Source organism: Lagenorhynchus albirostris, chromosome 13 (genome assembly GCF_949774975.1).
Source record: "Lagenorhynchus albirostris chromosome 13, mLagAlb1.1, whole genome shotgun sequence".
NCBI lineage: Eukaryota > Metazoa > Chordata > Mammalia > Artiodactyla > Delphinidae > Lagenorhynchus > Lagenorhynchus albirostris.
This window is the reverse complement of record NC_083107.1, coordinates 32,027,915-32,044,197: the sequence shown is the minus strand read 5'-3', so window position 1 is coordinate 32,044,197 and position 16,283 is coordinate 32,027,915. Positions and strand designations below refer to the sequence as shown.

General features: G+C 42.4%; 1 long non-coding RNA gene across 1 annotated transcript in view; it reads right to left on the bottom strand.

Moving 5' to 3' along the window:
- Positions 1 to 11,834, bottom strand: part of LOC132531430 (uncharacterized) — a 49,143-nt gene extending 37,309 nt beyond the window's left edge. The window contains exon 1 of the long non-coding RNA XR_009544102.1: positions 11,782 to 11,834. This is a non-coding gene — a long non-coding RNA (uncharacterized LOC132531430). The remainder of the gene's footprint in view (positions 1 to 11,781) is intronic.
- Between the last annotated feature and the right edge of the window lie 4,449 nt (positions 11,835 to 16,283).

Below are 16,283 nucleotides of genomic sequence, written 5' to 3'. Positions count from 1 at the left end.
AAGATGCCACATGCCGCGGAGCGGCTGGGCCCGTGAGCCATGGCCGCTGAGCCTGCGCATCCGGAGCCTGTGCTCTGCAATGGGAGAGGCCACAACAGTGAGAGGCCCGCGTACCGCAAAAAAAAAAAAAAAAAAAGTGATACAAATGAACTTATTTACAAACAGACCAACAGACATAGAAAACAGACTTCCGATTACTAACAGGGAAAGGTGTGGGGAAGGATAAATTAGGAGTTTGGGATTAACCGATACACACTACTATATATAAAACAGATAAACAAGGACCTCCTGTATAGCACAGGGAACTGTATTCAATATCTTGTAATAACCTATAATGGAAAAAATCAGAAAAAATACATATATCTGAATCACTTTGCTGTACACCTAAAACTAACACAACATTGTAAATACTTCAATTAAAAAAAAACCAGCTGTCCCATTCTTGGGCATTTCCAGCAGGAGTAAAGCCATTGCCTGAAAATGTGCCAGACTGGTCTCCACTAACTTGAATAATTGCGCATATATTCCCAAGACAATACTTGTGAATCAAACTTGTAAAGAAACCCATAACCCTTGCCAGCATTCTATGCTCAATGGATACACAGAAACAATGGAGAAAGGTGTAATTTCCCCTTTACATCTTTTCAAAGAAACACTTGGGAGAAAGTGGAGAGAAAGAGGCAGAGAAACCTGACCATCCAGTCTGCAGTAAAAAGAGAAAAAGGGGCCCTGGGCCCTTTTAGTTATCTATATTTTAGTTATCTATATATTATGTGTTTGATATTTCCCAATCACTGGAAGCCCTCAGGATCCCTGTTTCTGTGGAAGGAGCTAGCTCTAATACTGTCTGGAGGGAAGCTGTCTGAACGAGAGTCCATTTCACCTGCCTCCCTCCAACCAGCTTTTCCGAATCTGAGTGGCCCGCCGCCTGCCTGCAGCCCAAAGGACAAAGCGCTACAGGAGTCGTCATTAGGATGGGCCAGCCAGACATGATGGCCACACAGAGCTGCACCTCAAAAATTAACCCCATAAGGTCTCTTCCACTCCTGCCAACAACCGATTTTAGAAATGAAATACAGTTCACTAGGTTTGTTTCTGAAAACTCTGAATTTCTGTTATAAAATTTAAAATATGCATTTCCCCAAATGCTCTGTGTGCGTGTGTACTTATTCTTTCATACGGTTTTCCTAAGGGTCACTCACATATCTGGCACGACGTTCATTCTAGTTTCGTAAGCACCCAGAATGCATCACCTGATTAATTCAGTCATTTAACTGCAAACCCAAGCAGGGAGAGGCCTTTCATCAATTGTCTACCCACTCTAACTCAGCTTACATGCTAAGTGATCTAGCTTAATCACTCGAGAGCTATGTCACATCTGGAAATACACAAATGCATTTTTCACAAGTCAGCCAAGTCCCTGGAGCCTGGTAAGAACTTTTTAATAGCCAAGAGGAGACACACAGCCGCATTCTCAACTGCTTTCAGGAGAAGAGGTGGGTTCTAGCCTGTGTCAGAGCACTTTTCCTTGCATGATTGCCTGTTGAATACGGTTCGGTTCCCGGAGAAAGCTAGCAGGAGGACAGTGCATGGCCATTACAATGCTAATTATGAGAGCTTGAGAGCACCCTCCTGGTAGACCCCACAAGACTTTGCAAAGTTAATCCTGGCCCAGTCCCTGTTTCCATGCCAAAGAGAACCTAAGTGGTCCTGCAAACCAGACTTTTCAGCTCCCCTGAAATCTGATGTTCATTTACTTAAGTATTTATTATACATCTGCTAGCATATGTAAATCTCAGCTTTGGCACTGAATCACGAATACAGGCTGGGAACACTTAATGCACTAACATCCACGTAAAATAGGAAGGCGTCCACCACCAAGACGATCTCCACAGAATCTTCTCAAGGCAGTTGGCCCACAGATGCTCAGCCTGCTCTGACACTGTGTTTACTTGATGTTCTAGTTGGGATCCAAATTCTAACAGGCCATCCAAAGCTACATTAACTTTTCATAAGGAAAGCTTGTGTGTGTGTGTGTGTGTGTGTGTGTGTGTGTGTGTGTGTGTATGTCTGCACTCGTGAAATTTTGGAGAAGGAGAAGGAACTGAAGTCATAGTTGACAACATCTGAAACCTTGGGTTGTGTCACAGCTGTTCCAACTGGCACTCATTCCCTCAGCAATGAATTCTAGAACATCACATTTTTAAGGAGTCCATTTTCACCGTGCACTCCAGCGTCTTAGCATGCTCTCTTGGAAAGCAAAGTCAATCCTAGGTCACCATTTCAATGTAGTTTCCTTTGTACTAAATCCTACTTTCAAGAAAATTCTTGCCATGGTTCACTGGTGTTTAACCTATCATATAATATCCAGGTTTACTGTGTTAGAAGAAGCAGAACAGTATTAAGCTTTTTCCCACAAGCCTGTGATTGCATTTGACCTAGTAACCTGTATTAGATTAACATTTATTCTACAACCGCACAGCAAGCCCTGCACCTTGGTGAGCTACAGTTTATAGAGGACACTTACCATTTTTACAAGTGGAGCAGGAAAAGGGAATTGAATCTGAGGGAGTAATTCCAGGCAAGTATGTTGCTGCAGCAGTTAAATTGTTTATACGAGGAGTAGGGGAATTACTTCTGACTGACCTCTCTTTTTATCTGCTTAAAAGACAAAGTGCAGGTCTCCATCACTGGGGCAAACTCTGGGGAATGTAGCTTTAAAATGTATAGGAGCCATAGGGCCCCACCAATCCACCAATGAGAAGCAGCTTCAAAGGCAAAACAGATCAGGAATGTAAACAAAATAGAGTCTCTGGGATGAGGATGTTTTAACAGTAGCCAGGGTTCAAATGGTCTCCCATCCCCCCCTCGCAGGCCCTCCAGGTCAGGTGGGACACAAGCGAAACACAAGTTCGGAATGGGAACAGGCTTTCCCATCACAGATATTTTGATGGAATGGCCTCTTGATTTGCCTTGGCCCCAGCTCAGTGTGTGGCAGATTCATTAAGGAACAAGTCAGGCTGAGGGAGGCTGAGAATGGCAACGAGGGATCGGTGGAGGCATCTGTTTGGGACCAAAAAAAAAAAAAAAAAAAGGGCTGAATCCATGAGGAAGCAATTACCAGGAAATAAAAATCAGAACTGTCTAAGCATCCACCCAACATAACAATGGGAGGAGGTCACCCCACATTATACAGTATCGTGTAATGAAATCCAATTTAGTCTTTCAGTGAATGCTGGATTCGCCAACATATCTGAGATGATGGCTGGGGAGTGTCCCTTCTCACGGAGTCCGAGGGAAGCTGTATCTACGTGATGGGCTCCTCCAAGAAAGTCCAGGTGTTCGTTGAAATGAAGCAAGCCACACAGCAATAAAAAAAAAAGAGCAATGTCCTTACACTTGAAAATGACACAGAGTGCTAACGCATCCCTCATTGCATATCCCCTCCTGTGGAAAAAGAGGCGCCGGGAGTACTTCACAATTCCAGCATCTCTTGGTCCACTTAACTTGGTAACTTCATCTCTCAGTTTGCAATGGAACCCTCTAGAAGTTTCTGGGTATTCGTGTATGCTCATTAGAAGTGCCTAACAAAAGAGTTTATTAAACATTGCCTGGCCTCCTCTCCAGACACTGAAACAGAGTCGGCCAGAATGATGCGCCACCTTCTGTACCTTTAACCTCTCCCACAGGGGAGTCTGATGAATGCTCTCAGCTGAGGACCAAAGTTCTAGAACCCAGCGAATGTGAAAAATCTACCAAATGAGGGTCTGTTGAAGAGGCGTCAGTCAGAGCTCGGTCACAACTACTTAGGCCCAGCGGCACAGCCAAAGCTGACCCTGTTCTATTTAGGAATCAGCTCAATTAAAGGCTGATGAAACATTGGCTTCTACACCGCAATCAATAAGTGCAATTCCGCAGCCGTCAATGTCCTGTGGTAACTTGGTTCCGGGGCTGCCCGCCCTCCAAGATTTCCCTTCCCATCATCTGTGAAGGGAGGTGGGTCCTGGAGTCTTCATGCGTAAAGCTGTCACTCCTTGGGCCCCTCTCACCCAGCAATTTGGGGTTTGGCAGGCCTTTTTAAGCTATTTCATTCAGAACAACAGGAAAGTCTTTCTTGAATTCTCAACCAGAAGCATGGATGACTTCCATAACCAGACACCCCAGAAGGGCTTGCTTTGTTGTTTTGTTTTCTTTTCTTTTCTGAGGGGCTAGGAAAGAATAAGGACAGGTAAGGGGGGCTTCGAGGCAGGTGAGAAGGGAGAAATAAACAAGGTGCACCTGGGAATTTTAAAAAGCAGCAATGAATTCTGAGGCTGGGATAAGAATGGAATCTGCCCTCGGGATGCCACCTACAAACAGGCCTGAACACAGAGCGAAAATGGTTCCGCTGAAGCAATGCCTGTCAATAAGATGAGTACTGGAGTGAAAAATCCGTGTGTGCAAGTGCCCTACTTTTAAGCCCCTCTTCTCCCATAGATGAACGGGGAAGATTCCAGACAGCCAAAGGAGACGGCTAAATGTACAGGATGGAATGTGATCCCCATTCCATCCCTCACCTGCCGCTACAAGATCCTTAGCCTTATTCTTCCGCCTGGGGTGTTCAGAGCAAGAGAATGACACAAAAGAAGGTGCTTTTAGGGACAGATAATCCTGCAGCCAATGTGCTAAAGGAGCTTTTACCGAAGTTCACCTTAATCCCAGGTGTTTTAATTCAATAGGTAACCTCACTCCTACTAGTTTACCCTTTGGGGAAAAAATGGGAGAAGGATTGAAAACCCTGAGCATTGCTAGTAGAAATAGAAACTTCCTTGAGCAGACATCTCTATGGTTGTGTCATTTCAAAGTCACCACACAATTGCCTCCTAAGTACACATATGTGCCACAAACAGGCAAAGGTAGGTAAATGTTCACCCCCTTCTGTATTTATACCTGCAAACTCCCACCCAGATATACCCACATTTACACAATTACAGGGTAGATAAGTGATAACGGTAGTAGGGCAAAGAAGTGCAGGGAATCTCAGAATTCAAACCAGAAAAGAAATATCCAGTTCAGAAAAAATGGTCCCAATTCAACCCCTTCATTTTACAGATGAGGAAATTAAACCGAGGAGAAGCAGAAAGTAACTTGCCCAAGGTCACACATCACCTCCTAGTAACTGAGTCTGGGCTGTAACCCCTTCTCCTTTCTCCCTGCCTGGTGTTCTTCCTGCAATACCACACCAACTCCATGAGGAAAAGGGATGGAGAACGTGACTTCAGACGTCTCCCTGTCAGTATCAGGGCAGGTCATAAAGCATCCGGAGCAGCCTCTCTGTATGGTGTGCAGAATGTCAAGTTGTCGGCTGTGTGTAATGTGTCCATTTACCCAGAGTCTCTAGTCTTAATTACCTCTGCAAGATACAATATGGCATCACGCAGTTTTGGAATCTGTATCCTTCATTAACCATTTCCCCATTAACCTTGACTGGAATCACATTCCCCCTCTAGCCGGTAAGATGTGTTCTATTTGTAAGCGTTCCCATTTTCTCTTTGAAACCATTCTCATATTCTTATTTCATTGTAAATGGTCCTTGCAATAAAGTGCCATTGAATGTATTTACTGTTTGCTGCTTAATTTTGTCCTCTTGGAAGGAGATCCATGTCAGCTCCGACATTAGTTAATATACCTTTGAGCACACACTGTGACCTTTCTCCTGATCGTGCCCGACTTCATTCTCAGATCTCATTAGACAGCAGAAATTATCTTTGGAAAGAGCAAAACCAGAAATCGTGCAGGTTTTGCGCTCAGCTATAGAGAAGAATTTGATTTAAATAGCCCCACGATGGCATGCATATAGAAAATAAAAGAGGATGAAACTTCCAGCTAAAATGGCCTGTTCTCTCCACCAGCAGGGCAGTATTACATGCAGTGACCTGGATGTGGAGAGGATTTGAATAATTTTGTGTACCTGACTGTCTTACCTTGTATAGTACAATATGCGAAGCCTTCCATCAATACACACACAAGTTTGTTAGTTGTGAAGCTTGCCTGACCACATCCCAAACCAGGTTTCCATCAGTCAAGGACTTATCAAGAAAGTGATGAAACAAAGTAATGATGCTTTAGGATTTATCAACCCCCTAAAGAGCCCTGAGAAAGTGGGGCAGAGGGAAGGAATTTTTTTTTTTTTTTAATGATTAGAAGAAGAAGGTTAAAGTTTGGAATGGTTGAAGGATAGAGTCAGCTCTTAAGTAAAGGAGATCTGGGTAAGAGCAGAGGTCCTGAGTTATGTGGTTCCCCAAACCCCAGCAGTGGAGACAGGTAACCCTAAAAACAAATAATGAAAACCAAAGACAGAGACATGTTGGGAGAGGAGGGTAAACCAAAGAGAAGTTGACGGAGAGACAGCCTAGCCCCTGGACAGTGACCCTGTGCTAAGGGGAGAGAATAGGGCCAGAGATTTGGCCCAGAGGAAGTAAAATACCCAAGCTCTTCCAAGCTCTATCAACCTTCCAGGTTTCCGCTCTGACTCACTCAGTTCCTCCCACCACAGACTCTGCTACCGTTCTATAGTGACTTTGATGTAGGTGATTCTTCTAAGACTCTGGCCTCTTGGTCCCTTGACCTCTGGTTGCTAAGGACAATTTTCCTCTTTCCACCCCAGCCAACCACTCCCGCGCTCACACCCTGAACTGGTGATTCTCAACACTGCCACACATCTGAATTATTGGAGACAATTTTTTAAAATTACAATTCCTAGGTCCCACAGCTGTAGTCAGAATCTCTGGAGGGGAAGCCAGTCATTAGTATTTTTACTAGCTCCCCTGGCAATGTTGATATAGAGCCAGGGCTGAGAACCAATGACACGGCTATTGTTATTATCAATAACTGCATCAATTACAAATTTTCTATTTTAAGCACTCACTCTACTCTCTGAGACTGGTCCCCAATTTTCAGCTCCCTTATGCCACCTCCAAAATCCTTTGACCCCACTGGGACTTCCCAACAACAGACTCCACCATCTTTGCAGTATATCCACCCTGCTTATGCCCACATTTCTCTCTTTCCTCAGCTTAGAGTCCTTTTTCCATCATCATCTCTCTCTCTTTTTTTTTTTTTTTTTTTTTTGCTGTACGCAGGCCTCTCACTGTTGTGGCCTCTCCCGTTTTGGAGCACAGGCTCTGGACGCGCAGGCTCAGCGGCTATGGCTCACGGGCCCAGCCGCTCCGCGGCACATGGGATCTTCCCGGACCGGGGCACGAACCCGTGTCCCCTGCATCGGCAGGCGGACTCTCAACCACTGCGTCACCAGGGAAGCCCATCATCTCTCTCTTGCTCATACTCACGAATACCCTGCTCTTTCTCCTCTGTGAAGCCTGCCTGACCACACTGCAAACCAGGTTTGCATCAGTCAGGGACTTACCAAGAAAGTAATAAAAGAGGGAGCGTATGAAGAGAGTTTAGTAAACGTATTGTTTCTAAAGATGTAGGCAGATAAAGGGAAAACAATAAAGAGTGAGGAAGCATGACAAATCTAACATCAGTGGGAAGCAGTTACCAACCCTACCCTTGAAAGAATAAGAAGAGGGAGTGATTTCCAGGACCTGAAAAGAACCCCAGCCATGAGAGGGCTGCCCCAGAGGAGCTGGGGCCTTCATAGAGGGATGTAGCCAGGCCTACCACGGGCCACTGGGGAGAGAGTAGAGAAGTGACACAAGCACCTCACTGCCTCCTGCCAGCCAGTCTCATTTTGTGCCTGCTGCCATTGGCCAAACCCAATCCGGAGACCAAGGAATCCAGTGAGTTCTTCCTGAACAGCAGCCTCCCAGAACACCAAGCCAAATGAAAAAGGATGGAGAATGGGTCCAAACAGCCAAATGGACAATGCCCAGCACATGGCTAAGTTCACCTTTCTGCTTACATCTCCCTGGCATCCAGGCATAGCTGGAAAAATTACACAGTCACATTGACCAGTCTCACCTAAGACTAAGATGGCAGATGTCAAGCAGGCCCACAGCACTGCCCAGTAGCCCTTCTATGTTAGCTAGTAAGTTCACGTTCTTACCACCCTGGAGGACATGAGTCCCTTCCCCTCCTTATACCCACCTCACTGTCTTCACCTGATGTTTTACTAACAAAACAGAACCAACCAGAAAAGAAATAATTCATTTTCCCACCAAATCTACCACCCCTTCCACATCTGTTCTCATCTTCTCTACCTTCCCTCCCGTCCCAATGATGACCTGTCCCTCCTCCTGGCCGAGGCCAACCTCCCCACTTATATGCAGAATCCATCCTCTTGACTACTCAGAAATTTTGCTTCTGGAAATTAGCTACCTTCTCTCTCTCCTGCATCATAAAACAAAACAAAATAATCCTTAAAAAAGCCCTTGCGTACACCCCCAGCCCCACTAGTCACCTTGTAATCCCATGACTGTGCTGAGCACACTAATTATGTATCTACTCTCCCATCATCTTGGGGAGCTCTTTCTCAAGATACCTGCATGGCTCACCCCTTCCCCTCATTCAGGTCTCTACTCATATGTAACTCAACCGCCCGACCACCCAACTAACACAGACTCTCTGCTCCCACCCTGCCCTTCTCATCCTGTTAGCCTGATTAAGTTCTCTTTATAGCAATTATCACTATGTGAAAATACTCCGTGTGTTTAGTTATGTTTTCATTTTTCGTAGCTCCCACTAGAATCTATTTTTTAATGTTTTTTTTTGAAGTATAGTTGATTTACAATGTTGTGTTAGTTTCAGGTGTACAGCAAAATGATTCAGATATAGATAGATATAGATATATAGATGTAGAGACTTCCCTGGTGGTCCAGCGGTAAAGAATCCGCCTTCCAACGCAGGGGGATGCAGGTTCGATTCCTGGTTGGGGAACTAAGATCCCACATGCCACAGGACAACTAAGCCACGACTACTGAGCCCACAACTACTGAGCGTGCCACAGCTACAGAGCCCGCACTCCTCAACTAGAGAGCCCAAGTGCCACAAACGGAGAGCCCATGCTCTCTGGAGCCTGCTCCACAACTAGAGAGAGAAAAAACCCGCATGCCACAACTAGAAAGAAGCCCATGCGCCACAACGAAAGATCCCAGATGCCACAACAATGCTGCCACATGCGGCAACTAAGACCCGATGCAGCCAAAAACAAATAAATATTTTTAAAAATATAGATCTAGATATAGATATATAGATTCATACATATATATTCTATTTCAGATTATTTTCCATTATAGGTTATTATAAGATATTGAATAGAATTCCCCGTGCTATACAGTGGGAGCATGTTATTTACCTATTTTATATATAGTAGGGTGCATCTGTCAATCCCAAATTCCTAATTTATACCTCCCTGCTTCCCCTTTGGTAACCAGAAGTTTGTTTTCTATGTCTGTGAGTCTATTTATTTCTGTTTTGTAAATAAGTTCATTTGTATCACTTTTTTAGATTCCACATGCAAGTGATATCATATGATATTTGTCTTTCTCTGTCTGACTTACTTCACTTAGTATGATAAATCTCTGGGTTCATCCATGTTGTTGCAAATGGGACTATTTCATTCTTTTTTACGGCTGAGTATTATTCCATTGTACACATGTACCACATCTTCTTTATCCACTCATCTGTTGATGGACATTTAGGTTGCTTCCATGTCTTGGCTTTTGTAAATAGTGCTGCTATGAACACTGGGGTGCATGTATCTTTTCGAATTAGAGTTTTCGTCTTTTCCAGATATATGCCTAGGAGTGGGATTGCTGGATCATATGATATCTCTATTTTTAGTTTTTCAATGAACCACCATACTGTTCTTCACAGTGGCTGCACCAATTTACATTCCCACCAACAGTGTAGGAGGGTTCATTTTTATCCACACCCTCTCCAGCATTTATTATTCATAGACTTTTTGATGATGGCCATTCTGACTGGTGTGAGGTGATACCTCATTATAGTTTTGAATCTCATGTCTCTAATAATTAGCCATGTTAATTAAGCATCTTTTCATGTGCCTGTTGTCCATCTATATGTCTTCTTTGGAGAAATATCTATTTAGGTCTTCTGCCCATTTTTTGACTGAGTTTTCTCTTTTTTTGATACTGAGTTATATGAGCTATTTGTATATTTTGGAAATTAATCCCATGTCAATCAATAAATAAGTTCCATGAAGATCTTGTAGGTCTTGGTTACTACTATATCTCTAGTACCTGAGATAGTATCTGATATATGATAGACTTTTGATGGGAGCTGAGAAGGAAAAAGGAAAGGAGGGAGGAAAGATAAGAGGACTCAAGCACAGAGGCGAGTTGGTGAGACTATCTGCTTGCTGCTCCTGCAGAAACCAGGCTCCCAAGGTGAAATGGCTCAGGTCTCAGTAGCTTAGGGATGGGTCTTTTTACCCTAGTGATGGGTGTAAGAAAATATAGGGAAATGGATGTGTATAGTGAAGATTCCAAAGTCCTATGTTTGATCCTGTTTATAGCACTTCTTTTTTAAATCTATTTTTATTTTATTTTATATGTATTTTTTATTGAAATATAGTTGATTCACAATATTGTGTTAGTTTCAGGTGTATGGCACAGTGATTCAGATATATGTGTATATATTCTTTTTCAGATTCTTTTCCCTTATAGGTTATTACAAAATATTGAGTAGAGTTCCCTGTGCTATACTGTATGTCCTTGTTGGTTATCTGTTTTATATATAGTAGCTGCTACTAGCACTTCTTAACTGTATCACTTTGGACAAGGTCACTTTACCTCTCTGTGCTTCTATTTCTTTATCTGTAAATGAAGAAGGATCAAGGGAGGGAATAAATGCTGCAATGTTTCTGTGAATTTTAAAGCATTATGTAATTGCTTCTTCCAAACTATAGGATCCCGTTGACAGTTTAAATTTTTCAACTCTGGCATTTTCCTCGTATTTTCAAATTAAACTGTTTCCTTGAAAACTATATGGCCAAGGCCACCACCCATCATATAGGAAAATCACCCAGTAGAGTCTCAGTATTTAACATATTATTTAATCTCTTCTTTCTGAATTATGAGCATTTTGATTCTGATGGTCTAGCAGAAGTGTAAAAACTATATTTTTTAGCCCCAAATCTTATACAGATAAACAAAGAGATAAAAACATACATAGAGTAAGGCACTATGGTGGGACTGCCTAGTGGGGCATGGAGTTTAGGTTACAGAATCCTTGTTTTCCAACAGCTCCCAGAACTCTAAGGAATCCTGGGGCTCTCAGGACATGGTTTGAAATCCTCTGGTCTACACATTATCCATTCGGGTGCTTTGAACTCTAGGTCAGCCCTTTACAACCTGGTATTTTCAAGGAGATGCAGAGGTCAGTGGAAACTGGAATTTCCCATATCTTAGAAAAATAAATACTAATAAAGGGAGTATCAAAGTGCCAACCATTAGACCGGGGGCTGCCAGGCTTTCGCCTCTGGACACTATGCTGCTCAGGCTCAGCCATTTACCCCTGTAATAGAAATGTGTTTGCTGAACCCCAACTAGTAGCATATGATTTCATAGTTCATTAAACACCTTACAGTTAGTTGTACTCCAATATTCATTCTTCCATTATTTTTCAAAACAATAGAACCCAATATTTTTATCTAGATACATGACATAAAAGAGAGACTGTATTTCCAGCCTCCCTTGCAGCTATGCATGGCCATATAACCAAATTCTGGACCAGAGAACGTGAGTGGAAGTGATTTAATGTCCAGGCTGCGGTCTTCAATGATGATCACCCTCTTCCCTCTTTCTTCCACCTGCTTACCTGGATCATGGAGGTAGGGAGACATTTGGGATCATTCATATAAGGGCAACACCCTAAAGATGGAGGAAAACAAATAGGAGTTAGGTCTTTGGACAACCTTGTAGAACAGAGCTCTACAACAGCCCTGGACCTCCTGCTTCCAGACTATTATATAAAAGAAAAATAAAGTCTGTCTTATGTAAGTCCCTTTTGTTTAGGATCTCTATTTTATGTAGGTGAATGTTTATCCTAATTAATACAATAACCAAGGTCAGAATCGGGAGAGCATCACCTCAATCCAATGAGTCCTCCAGCCAAAAAAAATTCAGTCCTGAGATCAGTCACCCAGTGGGTAATTGTAGGCCTGAGGCAACCCCTGGGAGCTACCACCCTCTAGCATTCAAAATCTAACCCCTGCTTCTCACAATGCAGGTGCAGACAAATGTGCAACCCAGCTCCCCTCTGTTCTATCTCTGCATGTTCTGCAGGGCCTGTGGAGGCTGTCCACTTCCAGAGCCAGTGGTCATGGCCAGGTCACAGTGCCCTACACTTGGGGAGGACCTTGGAATATGCTAAGCTCTGGTGAGAGAGACTTCTAAAGGTAGCAGCTGAAACAAACCAGGGTCCCTGTTTCTAACTATGCACAGCCCCTCTGCCAGCAAAAGGAGGGCTGTATCACTCCCCATTGCCGAGCTTACCCACCCACCCCCAGCCCCAGCTCCGGGTCCCACTCCTCCAATACATCCTATCAGATCCTGCCTCCAGAAGAGATTTGTTTCAGACAGGAGGTGACCAGGGTAATACAATACATTTTCATGAAATTTTAGCAAGTTTCAAAATAATTATGGCCTGTGAAAAGAATAGTTTTAAAAATCTTTGTAGCATTCTTTGTTAACTTCTTATGTACCACGTGGTTTCCCAGGATTGTCCATTTGTACGTCTGAAATCTCAACCAGATGCCATACCTTAGAAGGATGGAAGGTGGAATGAAGCCCCCAAGCTGAACACAGAGACTGGTGACCAGCCACCTTTCACTGCCTTGACTCACCCCTCTCTGCATCCTGCTCACTCCTACCTATACCTTGTTCACCTTGGAAGATTACAGGGTGTTAGAACTACAGGGAATCTTGGAGGTCATCTGATCTAGTGGTTTTCCTTGCAGGAAAGTTACTCTTGATACAAATTTAATCTCGTGTGGAATATTAACGTTTAAGACAAAAGCAGAAATTCACTAGAATATATTTATTTCATGAGTTCAAATATGGTATACATATATGGTATATACACCTTTTATATATATAATGTAAAGTATATCTCTGACAACTCTGATGATTGATTTGATGAATGTAAAAATTTAGAATAACCACAATCATATTGTCCTTAGCATCTGATTTTTATTTTATTTTGGTTCAGTTGCACAACACTTAGAGAATACTGATTCATCTGGCTAAGTAGTTGCAAGTGGTAATAGGTTTTGTACTGTTTTGTTTTAAATCAACTTGCCTTACAGCTTGGGTTTCTGCTCAACTAAATTCATCCAGAAGCTTACAGGAAAAGTAGTAGGAAATATCTGTTTCAAAGTTGAATTGTTAGTAACACCTAATAAATTCTTGAGTTTCTAATGGTAAAGTCAGAAAGGAAGCATTCATTGTAGTTCTAATGTGATGTCTTCAAGATGCGAGAGAGTCAGTAGTGAGTGCACAAACAAGGCTTAAGCCATGGGGAGAACCAATGCAAATAAGCTTGAGCTGGCCCTTAACAGAGCAGGTGCAAATGTACTGTGGTCATGAATGCACTTGTGCAATTTTATGTCAGTGGAGACATGCAGCGGTCATGTCAGAATTTAAGAGAGACAAACAGACAGACCAGTGCAGAATATCAACATCCCTCACCAAATATGTACATCCACAGGCAAGGTTTTATTCTGATGTTCATTCCAGATAAGTTAACCTAGCAGCGTATTTTTATATGCTGATGTTCTTAGATAAATTAAAATGTGAAATAAAACACATCTGAATGTGTGTTATTTTACTGCAGTGTTTTAAAACAGTTAAAATGTATTCTACAGGGGAAGTTCAAACGAAAAGTTTGCAGAGCTACTAAAACCCTTCCATGGAACCCTGGTCTGAAAACCACTTATGAGGCCCACATAAGTATTCTAAGTCCAAACAGGTAAATTTCGTTCCCTGAGTCATTGTGGCAGGTTCAAGACTAAGGCCTGGGTCTCTGACTCCCATTCTAGTGCTCTTTCCACTAGACTGCTCTATGCCCATCACATCTCCCATCCAAGGGCATGTTCCAGACATGAGATCTAAATCCTGGTGGCCCAATGCAGGAAACCCATTTAGATGGGTGTGTGCCCAGGAATGCCTAACTACGACTATGAACTCTAAGGCTTTTACATTCTCTAAAATTGGGGAAATTATAAACCCAAAATGTATGGCTTGGAATTGGGCCTTCTCTTCATTCATGAGGTGCTGGACATGAGATGAGTAGGGTGAGACCACATAGCTCAGGGCACGTGTTTTTTAGTCCATGGTTTCCTATGTTAGAATTTGATTTCCAAGCCAGTTGGTGAAGGTTATGGTACTTTCCGTAAGGCACTGTATTCGTTTCCTAGGCCTGCCATAACAAAGTATTGAATACCACAGACTGGATGGCTTAAACGATAGAAATTTACTTTCTCACAGTTCTGGAGGCTGGAAGTCCCAGATCAAGGTGTGTGCAGGCGTGGTTTCTTCTGAGGCCTCTCTCATTGTCTTGCAGATGGCCGCCTTCTCCCTCTGTCCTCACATGGTCTTTCCTCTTTGCATGTCTATCTCCTAATCTCTTCCTATAAGGACACCAATTATATTGAACTAGGACCTACCCATATGGCCTCAGTTTTCCTTAATTACATCTTTAAAAGTCCCATCTCCAAATACAGTCACATTCTGCGGTATGGGGACTTAGGGCTTCAACACGTGAATTTGAGGGGATACAATTCAGCCCATAACAGCCATAATGGTCAGTTGGGGTTGTCAAGTTCCATTAAGGGGATCAGAGTATGAGGACCAAGAGGGAAAAATCTGCCAGAGATCTGATCTCTCAATATTCCTCCTTTACCTCAATCTGGGCACGATCTTAGATGCTCCAAAGGAAAGGCTGAAACTGCATTCAAACACCTCCTTAGTTTCTATTTCCGTGCAGATTCAGAGACACACAGATTTGAAAATCTCGGGATATATTTTTGGTACTTTTACTTTCCTAATTTAGCACTCTAGACTAAAATATTAAAAAAAAAGAAAGGGTTGAAGATTAAGAAGGGGAGATTTCGGAGATTTCTAAACATGCAGAATACCTGCAGCTTGGGGAGTGTGGTAATCCATATAAGCTTTACAATCTATGAAAATTTAGTCTTCTAAACTCAGTTTGGATGAACAAAACCTAATTTTGTCATTAAACAAAGGGCTTTTATAAGTGAATAAAAAGGACAAAGGATCCCATTATTAAAATAGACAGAGGGCAATAACAGGTGTATATATAAAAAGAAATATGAATGGCTAATTTATACATAAATGGTGTTCAAGATCACTCGTTAATGAAATGCAAATGAGATTAAAATAAGATTCCATTTTCTACCCATCACTGACAGAAAAATTAAAATGTTTGATAATATGCAGGATTGGAGAAGGTATGAGAAAGTACACACTGTTGATAGATACATAATTTGGTAGGGAAATTTTGCAGCATTTTTAATCCAGAATCAGCAGAAAAACTTCTGACATTTTCTGCATCAAAGAAAAGGTTTGTGTCCGAACTGCTAAGATGTGCCTGGCCAGGGCTCCAGAATCATCTATCATTCAAAACCTGTCTCCCCTCACAAGTTTGGTCTTGACAGTTGACCATAAAAGAGAACTGTTGTGGCTGAGTATATTTATTTATAACATACTTCCTCCAACTTTTAGATGCTTTTAGTGCCAAGTCAATAAAAAGAATCTTAGCTCTCCTGCACTCATCCATAACCAAGTCTGGCATTTCTTCCTTTAAAATTCCTCCAGGACGAACCATCCCCATGCCCACTGCCCCATTCCCACTGATTCACAGTGGTCCATTTTACACCAAGCTCTACTCTCCACCAATGTAGCTGCCACTAACTCCCCTCTCTACCTGCTGAACCTCAGGTTATTTCCTGCTTAAGAACTTTCAATGGTTACCCATTACCTATTTCATCTCTTTCAGAAATTCTCAAGGGATTCGATTCAGTGATATGAGCCCTCCAAATATTATTTCCTATCATTTCTTTCAATAAATCTTCCAATCTAATTAGTCATATCTCCTCTTTATCCAAAACTCATGCTCCTCTTCATTTCTATGCCTTTGATCCCATGGTTACCCCCACCTGTAATTTCTTCTCTCCTGCCTTCCTAAATGCTATTTCTCTTCCAATGCCTAAAAATGAGTTGTTTGATTTTACTGAGTATTATTTAGTGTTTTTATGATCCATGATTTCCCATGGCAAAGACCACAAAGTCTTCCATTCA